The following is an 11,070-nucleotide window of genomic DNA, read 5'->3' as shown; positions in this document are numbered from 1 at the left end:
CATATCAGTGTGACTTGCCATTAACAACAATCTGCCTGAGGGGTTCACTGTTTTGAACTGCAAAATGTTTGCAAGATAAATGCAGCAATAGAAATACAATTTGTTATTGATCTGTTCCTGTGTAATCCTGCATGATGTTTACTTAAGTGTTGGAAACTGTTTCACCTCATATCCTCCCCAGACAAATGAACTACACAGAAGCCCTGATACTGTGCTGATGCCAGGACTGTTTGGTAGACTCTAACACCTATTTCTTTCCAAATATGCTGACAGTGCAATAAAAGTAAAGTATGATACCTACCAGTACTCTAAAAATATATAATAAATTAATTTGTCATAATTGTCCGTGTTTGTCATTCTCTCTGCTTTGACATAGCATGAATCTATTTAACTGTCCCTGAAACTCCATTTCTGGTTTTCTGTGACTCCTTGCAAGAAACAGGTTTAATCATCACCAATTCAAACAAGATAGCTTTCCCATTTATTTTGGTCCTTTCCACATCTCAGTGTTTACTTTTTGAGAGTATTTGCATCTTGAAAATTAAAAAAAATAAATAAAATTGTTTCACTAAGCTAAGAGCTCCTGCGTTTGATGGTGTCACTGGCAACACCTTTGGAAGGCATATATCCAAGAATAGATTTTTATCACAAAAATTTCCTTAGATAAGAATTTCTTATTAATTAAAGGATCAAATTTGAAACAAATTGAAACATCCTCCAAAATCTTAGCTTTATTGTTTCCAATAATTATTGAATCATTCCTTTTGAAATATTTACTGTAATGATGGCTTGAGAACATCACTCAGTGATAAGGGAAAATTCTTTTTCTTTGCAATTGTTTTTCTGAGCCCTTTGAGGTTTTTATACATCAGCAATTTTTGCTAAGTGATTTCTCTAAAGAATTTTCTTCTTTCTGGTGTCTTGAGTCACCAGTTTTGTACATGCAATCAAGTGAAACCTTAGAGAAATCAAAGGGAAAGAAAGAAGACTGCCCTCAAATTTTAGCACTTTTCCATTGGGTCTGTCTTCTGCCACAGAGGAAAATAAGGAAAATACTTAATCACCTACTGCTGCCAGTTTGTGCTCTGGCTTCTCTTGTGCTTGTACAAGAATAAGGTAGAGAAAGATGTGAAAGTGAAGGGAGGGCACCAGACAAGGGAAGTGGCATTCTTCAAAGTGGGGCTGGAGACTTCTGCTCTCAGTGGGAAGGGAAGGAGGATCTTTCATTGCCCAGCTTGTCCAGCTCAACAGCTATAGCAGGGGAGTGCAATCTACAATGGTGACTTTTGACTTCAACAAGCTCTGTGAGCTGCCAGTCCTGATGGTGTAAAATCACACAAATATGGTTGAACTTTATCTGTGCAGCCAACAGAGTGAAAAGTTAATATTCAAAGCTATGGAACAGCATCAGCACAAACTACGCAGGAGAAGCATTCAACTCCATTGGGAACGTGTGTGTGTGTGTGTGTGTGTGTGTGTGTGTGTGTGTGTATCTACACAAAAATACCATGAGAAAAGAAATTGATCACCCAAAGGATGCTACTGCCCCATGTCTGACTATTCCCATCTTCTTTTTGTAGGTTCTCATTCTGCCTTATTAGCCATTTCATAGCTTTTGATATATCACCATGAGCTTTCTGAGTTTCCATATTTCTGAAGATCTTTTCCCAATTTGGTATGGAAAAGATCCACAAACCTTGCCCTGCCAATAACTTTACAAGCATGGCCAGATCTTAGAAAGCGTCAGCTTGTCTGACAAGTTAATTCAACATAGTAACTTAGTTTCCTTTATAAGGAACGAGTGTTGGCATCCAGTAGATGGTGATGTTTAATAAGGTATTTCCTGGTCTGTCTCCAGCTGATAAAGCCAGACCTGTCTCTCTCTCTCTTTATGTTTGGGTATTTTACTCACTGCCTGTTCCTCTGATCTTGAAATGAAAATCCACTCTGTTTTGTATAGAAGTGGGCCCTTCTGTTTTTCTTCCCAAAGAACAAACTTCAAAATTAATAAACCATACATTACACTAACCCCTTCACAGCTCACATGTCTCTATCCTCTACAAATGCAGGGACACTCTATTCTCTGTAGGTAGTTGAGCCAAACTGTATAGTTCTGACCTTATGTGGCTACGTGTAAGCAAAAAATCTCAATGCTTACCTCTCTTCATCTCTCTTCAGGTAATGTTAAACAGTTGTCTCAGGTTACTTATCTTGATTTTGAAATGCCATTTTTCAGTATGTATTTTTTTATCCTGTGCCAAATTGGGAGAAAATGTTTGTATTCATATAAGTACATGCTCCTACAAGCTTACAGACTGAACAGCCACTTCACCATTCATATATTTGCACTGCGCTTTGGTGGGCACATTCAGGAAAAATATTAAGGAGGCCAGCAGAGTTTTTTAACTCAGCAGCTATTCAAACATCTTGTGTTCATCTGTGAATGATCCAAATAAAGCTGAGCTTAGAGGATATGTTCACCCTTAAATAAGTGATTTTGAGAGTTTCTGCAGATACTCCAAACAGGTCTATTAGCAGCACTTCTTGTATAACTAGCCTATGTGTAAACAACTTCTAAATAGGTGTTAACAGAAGCAAACCATTAAAGTCAAGGGACTATTCTCTCTATGCAAAGCTGAATCCTGAAGGTTCTACCACCAGCTGGGTGCAGGTCACAAAATTTCTACATTCACAGACAGCTCACCACTTCTCAAAACAAGTTTTTTCCCCTCTGTGTCTCTCTGTCCACACTATTCCTAGCCACACACTCCTTCCCCTGGTATTCAGCACTTGTAGACACCTCTGTGTCAGTTTAATTTACTGAAATAACAGGAAACAAGAGCAAGAGAAAACAATGAAGGGCTTTCTGATATTTCAAATTGTTACATGAGCCCAGAAGTGTGATCAGAGCCAGAATGTGGGTGGGATGGTACCACTGAGACTGAGGGAAAGGGAAGGAGGATGGTCAGGATAGAGGATATATAAGAATGGAGGGGAGAAATATTTCCTCACTTTTGCAGCAATAAAATCTGCTGAACTGCCTGTGGAACCACAGACCTATTCATGGGTGATGCGCAAAATGTGCTTTTTAGATTAATACAGCTGCCTTTGAACAAATCATCACACACAGTTACTGCACAACTTTACAATTCTGTCATGTAGAACCAACCAACCATTTTCCCTTCCCTTCCCTTCCCTTCCCTTCCCTTCCCTTCCCTTCCCTTCCCTTCCCTTCCCTTCCCTTCCCTTCCCTTCCCTTCCCTTCCCTTCCCTTCCCTTCCCTTCCTTTCCCTTCCCTTCCCTTCCCTTCCCTTCCCTTCCCTTCCCTTCCCTTCCCTTCCCTTCCCTTCCCTTCCCTTCCCTTCCCTTCCCTTCCCTTCCCTTCCCTTCCCTTCCCTTCCCTTCCCTTCCCTTCCCTTCCCTTCCCTTCCCTTCCCTTCCCTTCCCTTCCCTTCCCTTCCCTTCCCTTCCCTTCCCTTCCCTTCCCTTCCCTTCCCTTCCCTTCCCTTCCCTTCCCTTCCCTTCCCTTCCCTTCCCTTCCCTTCCCTTCCCTTCCCTTCCCTTCCCTTCCCTTCCCTTCCCTTCCCTTCCCTTCCCTTCCCTTCCCTAGGAATATTATCTATGTTTTTCCAGCTAGGCATGAACAAAAGTATGCTGCACTAGGAGTCCACTAAGTGCTCTGTATCTGAGTCATGAGTTCTGTTACTCTGAATAATTCTGGTTTTCACTCCAGAATTTTTTTTTTTTCCTTGAGATCAATTAGCCACACTGCACAATGTCACAGGGACAAACAGTGACTTCGCCTGGAAGTTGCTCAGGCCCTCAGTTAATCTGGAAACAAAACCACTGTTTGTCTCTTTGCATATTCCCATTTCTAGCACATGCTCTGTTTTGAGATGCAGGAGCAAGGCTTTGAATAATGAGGAGGTGAGGCTATTTCCAGGATGGAGAGACATTCGTGCAGTGCTAGCCTCTGACTTACTTCAGACAAGTGGTTCTAAGGTCAGGAACCAAGTGTTTGCTGTCACTGTCCCCTGTTTTTCACTGATGAAATGGTGTTTCCCAGTAATGAAGAAGTTACAGAAAATTATTTTAAAATTTTGGGACAGAATAATTTTTTTTTCCTTCTTTGTATATTTGGTTAATATTTTAAAAAGCATTTAATATATACATTAATATTTAATGACAATGTGAGAGCAATTCAATGCCTGATCTGCAGGCAATAGTATCATTCCCACTGACTTCAATGGGCTCTTGATTAAGTCCTTATTTGCTAAGCAAACACTCAATAAAGGTTCACATTGTCACATGTACACAGAGAGGTATTGTACTCTAAGAAAAATCACAACTTCTTGCTGGTTGCTTCTTGCAGATTCTGGAATCTGGTCTGGAGGAAAATTAACTCAAATGTCTGCATAAGAGGACTTATGTTGCTTACTGTCAGAGATCTAACTTCAACCACAAAGTGGTCATACTATTTTCAGCACTTCTGAGCATAAATCCTGGCCAAGGACAATATCCTTGGGGTAGCTGGGATAGTGGACACAAAGCCAGGCACACCCTGGGGAGAGCACAGTATGAAACCTTGCATGGTGCAGAGAATCTAAGTTGATAAAGGTTCTTTGATAAAGGGATACTGGATGTGGTCAGTATCAGACAGGCTCCTGGTGGTCAGGGTGCTTCCCAAATCACTGACATTAAATGAGCTACCTTGCCTGTTTCCTGCTTGTTTAACACACCAAGCCAAAGGAGGCTATTTCCTCTGCTCCAGCCAGCCTGATCTAGTCCTTTACTTCACCCAGAACACCTTCAAGGCCACCTGTTCCACCTGCTACCTGTTTTGAAAACACCAGAAAGGTCTTGCTGTGTCTCTTATCAACAGATGGATTCTGTGATTAAGGGCAGAGAGCATTTGTGCAGGATTTAGCAGTACATCCCACTGCAATCTGAACTAACTCGAGTTAAGGGCATCCTGAAGTGATGCCTGAGTTACTGTGGTGATAGTAAAGGGTGCTTCAAGAAACAGGTTTATTCCATGCTTTTAGCATGTTGGATTTACCCTTCTCCAGTTGTGTTGCTGTTGTTTGAATTATGGAATCATTTTCATAGAGTTATAGAATCATTAGGGTTGAAAAAGGCCTCCAAGATTATGAAGTACAACCTTTGACTGGATACTACTACAGCCACTAAACCACATCACATTATTTCAATAGCCAGAGGAAGGCATATTGGGGCATTTCTAAACATGATAGACTCACACCTTATCCGGAGAGCAGTAATATTTCAGTCCTGAGGGGTACAGATGAGTGTAGCTTAAACACGTCTGCAGAATTAGGCTGTAAATTATTCTGGTGTAATGCAGAAAATAATTTAGTTTTCTGTTTCCTAATTTCTCATTAACGTGATAGGACTAGATGTGGCACCTGTGCAGAGACCTTTTTTACTGCCTCACTTCTTGTAATCATGATATTACAAATCACTTTTCATTAACCTACAGATATATCCACAGACTCTAATGGGAACTACCATCATCATCATCATTATTATTATCATCATCAGGTTTTGACCGTGCCTTGTTGATGATTTGTAAATGCATTCGTGTGGAAATAATGACATTACCTTTTTAACCAAGATATTGTCTCAGGAACAATAAGAAAATATTTGTACTCTTTCAGTACATAAAAGTGGCTTACAAGAAACATGAAGAAAGATTTTTAAGCTAGTTCTGTAGTGACAGGACAAGAGGAAATGACTTAAAAGTGAGAGAGGGTGGATTTACACTGTATATAAGGAAGACATTTTTACAATGAGGGTGGTGAGGCACTGGAACAGGTTGCCCAGGGAAGTTGTAGATGCCCCATATCTGAAAGTGTTCAAGGCCAGGTTGGATGGGGCTTTCACTAGTTTGGTCAAAGTGCAAAGTGTCCCTGCCCATGGCAGGAGGTTTGGAACTAGATGATCTTTAATGGTCCTTTTCAGCTCAAACCATTTTACATGTCATAAGAAACTTCTGACCTTATTAAACTGCTTAGACAAATGAATGGCAAAGAATTCTGCAGCCACATAAGTACATTTATTCTACAGATGTAGAAAATGCAGTATCTGCATTTCAATGTATTAGAGGTAAAGATTTTAACAATTTAAATATTAGACATCACACAACTATGATTTTTCTTATCACAAGGAGTTACATTAAAACAGAACTCCCCCAGTGGGTGGTGGAAATTTACATAAAGGAATTGATGTGTGAAAAGAAAGAAACCATTCTAATTTAAAATCAAACCAAACTAACCAACCAACCAAACAAAAAAAAACCCAAACCAAAACAACAGATGGAAAAACACTATACAAATTGGCCTCGAACACCTTAAGTTATTTTTTCTTGCTGCCCATCTGGATTACTTATAAAGGATAGAAACCACTTTTTCTGTTTAAAGAAGGCAAATACTTAGAACAACCTATAGCACAAGGTTTTATATTTATCCTTTCAGACTTTAGAGTGGGCCCATCTAACAGAAGGGACTGGTAAATATTTCTATATTTTAAACATAGAAATATTTAAGTATCCCTCTAGGAAAATACTAACTTTTTAATTTTCTTCAGATAAAGCTTCCTTGCTTTTCTATGAAATCATGAAATTTCTGTCTGGCAGTATGGCAATAACCATTTCATCTATGTAGGTCATGATGGAAGTACCTGAAAACTGCAGAAAATTGAATGCCTGAAAATCTACTGGAGAAAATATCAACAAATCTCTGGCACCAAATAAAAGAAATATTCACATAGCTAATGTGATTCTCCTCTGTCCTTGGCTGATCCTAGTAAATTTTTGCTGTCTTTTGGGTAGCTGCTGACATAACTTGTTTTATCTTCCAATTAATAGAGGTCATGATAGTTGTTCTATCACCCTCAGCTTTAAAGGCTGGGTGATTGCAAAGAGATTTAATACCAAACTTAAGACCAAATTCGTTTGTGTGCTGGTAGCCATTTCATATTGTATTTCTAAAAAAATATGTATAAGCAGAATGCTTGTGAGAGTAACTGCAGATGAATGGGTTTATCCATTCTTGAGATATTTCTTCAAAGACAATTTCTTGTTAGAGAACAGAAATTACTTACAGCAAAATTTTCTTTGCTATTTTCTTGTTAGTCAAAGTCAGCAATGCAGTATTTTTGTATATGTAATCTGTACTTAAACAATAGTGCACAAGATTCTGTAGGAAGTGTGTAGAATGTTATGTTACTCTACGATATTATAACAGTGAACTTTTTAGTAGTGAACATTCTCAATGGTTTTAATGTGTGAAACATTTTTACTTTTTCCTCAGTCTTTCAATCTGAAGGTTGAAGTCAGCCTCCAGAGTGATTAATGGATTTGCTATTTTGGGCTCTCTTCCTTATCTGAAAGGAATTTTTATGAGCGTCACCTGTTCTGCCTGTACTCTCTTTGCAGGTATATGTTTACTTTTATAACACAATCAGTTCAATCTTGTAAGGTGATCTGAAATCTCAAAAGATCTTAACCAAAGTTAAGTCCAGAATAAGGGTGACAATGACAGCCTTGAATCAATAAGCATCAAACCTGGTCTGAGCTAACTAAGACATAAAACCTCTCTACCTTCAGGAATCTTGTTCCTTGCCTGCAGAGCTCATCACAGCTTGTTAAGGAGCTCCTAACAGCTTATCTCCTGTACAAACATAAGGAGATTTAGGTTCTCAGAAACAGTTCCCCAAGACCTGCTGACTGAGCTCAGGAGTGTCTACAGTTGTTTGTCCTGTGAGGAGCCTCAAATCCCACTCACATCTTCCACAATTTGGCATCTATGGACACTATTCCCAGACACTATTGAATGTGGCATTATCACAGAACTACACAATAGATGATGTTGGAATGGACATCTGGAAATTCTCCAGTCCAATCCCAAAGTATCTTTCTCTGTGTCAGATAGGTAAGTATTCAGGGAGAAGATAAATGGTTTCAAGAAAGCGACAAGAAAAAGGTTTATGAAATTGGAAAGATTAGACCTGCTCTTTTCCTGGTGTGCCATTCTAGGTCCTGTCACCAGCATATTTGGGAGACATGGACTTGATTTTCTTCTCTACTGAAGTGGTAAATCATGTTTTCCAATTGTGTTCTTGTTAAAGTATGCTGAGGGACAAAAGCAAATTAATTCTCTCTTCTTATTATTGCTGATATTTAAATAGATATCTGATGATATTTGAATAGACTTGAACATTTAGGTGAGTATTTTCATTGTATGTTTCAGTAATTAAGGCATTCCCTTAAAATTAGGGTCCTCCTAACTTTCAGTCCCTGCTTCCAACACCTATTTTCATTTCTCTTATTCAATTACTCTTTAATATTAGCAGTTCTGTTTTATCTCCAAAATGACTGAAGAAAAATGTGAATATTTTTTAAGGAACTTATGTGGGACAAGCAGTGCAAGGGTTAAAAAATCACTAAGTGCTCTTTGCAAAAGTGATTTAATGAGAATAAGCACAAGGTCACCAAGATGGCTATCTCAATTTATGTGGTTACCTGTCCCTTTAACAGCCTGTATTCAAAACCAACTTTCAGATCCTCCACAATCAATACCCTTGGAGATGTCTAAAAGGTGTAACCACTTACATTTTTAAATTCCTGTAATTTTATTTTGAGCTGTGTTCTTTATTAATAATATTGAGAGTTGGTTAGCACAAATTTCATACTTGCTTGCCATTGGCATTTTTGTGTGAGATGATCTCCAGCCCAACTTTCTTGCTGTTAGCCTTTTCCAAAACATGCTAGATACACTAGGCAATACCACCCCAGGAATTTCTGAGTCTCTTAGGAAGGTTCTTACTGCTCTGGCAAGAAGGGTTTTCTGAAACAAATTGTCAATGATATTCTAGTACAGGACACTGGAAGAAGAAAGATATGCATCCCCTCCTTTTATGTAGAAAATATGACACTCTAGGACTGAGAGTAGTCACTGGCAGAAGGACCCCTGGCCTCCAGGCTTTCAGAAGAAATACTTAAGTTAGAGGTTTGGGTTTTTTTTTCCTCTAGGTGGCTCTTTCACTACAAGCTGGGACCAAATATTTGCATTGTCAACAGATGAATGACATTTTTGCTCTCTTGTTTTTCAATTAAAAGAGGAGGAGATGGAACGAAGGAGAGACATAAAACCTGAACAATTCTGAAAATGTCATCTCAATAAATTGGGTCATGCTTACCATGCTGGCTTTTATGAAAAATTGCCCTGCATCCAATCTATGTAGCTGACTATCTTAGCTGGGTGGGATAGGATTAGACTTGCTGTATTATTTTAAAAAAATAACCAGGTACTTTACAAGTAAATAAAATTCTATAATGGCTAAAAACATATCCTGTCAACATCCAAAAATTAAAATCTCCTTTATTTTTTCACGTTAAAATTGTGTTTGACTTTAAATTTAATCTAAGTATATTAAAATATCACAGAAAAGCTAAGTGAAACAAACATATCTCATATGAATAAAAAAAAATTCAGTCATTAGTTCAAATGTAGCCCCTTTCACAACCCTGTTTTAATTTCTTATATCCTTTTTCTAACATAAACAGCAGAGGTGCACTGAATGTGTACAACATGAACTAATTACTGAAACACTTTATCTAAAAAAAAATTGTTGTGAGACTGCCCAGGATGTCTCTGACAGTCCAGGGAGGAGGTTGAAGGCACTGCCAGGTCTCAACATCTCAGTTTTCCACCAGATGTACACCTACAAGGTCATTAGCATCAGGGGAAATACACAAGGAACATCAGGAGACACGTTACAACATTGTGACCTGATAAAGAAAAATAGGATTTGTCCTACGCACCATGCAGCTCAGCTGACACCCTCTAGAGGACAAACTCAATGAACTTGAAAATTGAGTTAGTTTGTCTCAGGAATTAATGTGAGCTGTTGGCTTCCATCCAGATTCCATTTCACTGTTCGTGTATTTTTAATTTTTATCTTTGTTTGTTTTTTATAAAAACAAGACTACAACTCAAAATAATTAGTATTTGTCTTCCCATTCTTTAATTTTCATATTTAATATTAGTCTATATGGGTCCCAATAAATGGAAGATTTTTTAAAAGGTGTGTGAAACACCTCCTTCTTTTTTTCCCCCATTGTTTAAACTTCCTTAAAAGAAACTTAGTAAATCAAAATCACTGTGTTAAATGCTATGGTTCTATTGATCAAAAAATCTGGCAATCCAAACCAATATTTAATCTTCTTAATGTCAGTGATGGGATTCTACTTGAATGTTGCTGGTTTCTTTGAAAAGGACAATTGCCATTGTGTCAGTGTAAGTCCTGTTTGAGCGAGGGGCAGCTACCCTACTCCTCTGAATAATAATGAGAGTATCCAAATTTTTTCTTTCTTCCTTTAGCTATTGTGAATGTCTGGCAGAGGATTTTGCTATGTGTTGTATGTTTGGAAGCAGAACAATTCAAACCAGTTTAAAATGGAAATTCATGAAAAATGTGTCTTTCCTTTAACAGTACCTGACTGGATGGGCTTCAGAGAAAAGATACTCCTGTAGGAATCTAAGCCATTATCAGAAGCAACAACCAGGACAAAGATTTTGGTCTTTGTTTCATATACAATGTAGTCTCTCTTTGCTGGACAAAGCAAATGAGAGTTGCAAAACTTCCTTCTGCACAAAAGCAGAGAGACCTGTCTGTCCAGGTCTAGAGGCTACAAAGACAGGAGGAGCAGGTGATCCATTTCCAGGTGTCCACTGCTGTGAGGGTACACCCTGTTGGTTTCACACTCAAGTCATACCCAGCTTCTCTTGTACACTTTTAATTGTGGGTATTTTCAACACTTTGCCAAAAATTTACTGGGCATAAATTTACAAGAGGTCACCTGAAGGATTAGTAAGGGTTTGTAAGGGCCATCCTCCAAATCCCACCAATTATGGTCCTTCTCAAAGTCCAAGTGGAAGTAACCACTTTGTCATGGCAACAGGTAACTCTGGGGCACATAGAGATACTGACAGGACCTCTTTGTCTCCCACGAGATCCTCTAAAGCCTCTTAGATTTCACCTATGGCTCTC

This window comes from Taeniopygia guttata, chromosome 3 (genome assembly GCF_048771995.1).
Source record: "Taeniopygia guttata chromosome 3, bTaeGut7.mat, whole genome shotgun sequence".
NCBI lineage: Eukaryota > Metazoa > Chordata > Aves > Passeriformes > Estrildidae > Taeniopygia > Taeniopygia guttata.
The sequence above is the reverse complement of the archived record's forward strand: the minus strand, read 5'-3'. Positions refer to the sequence as shown.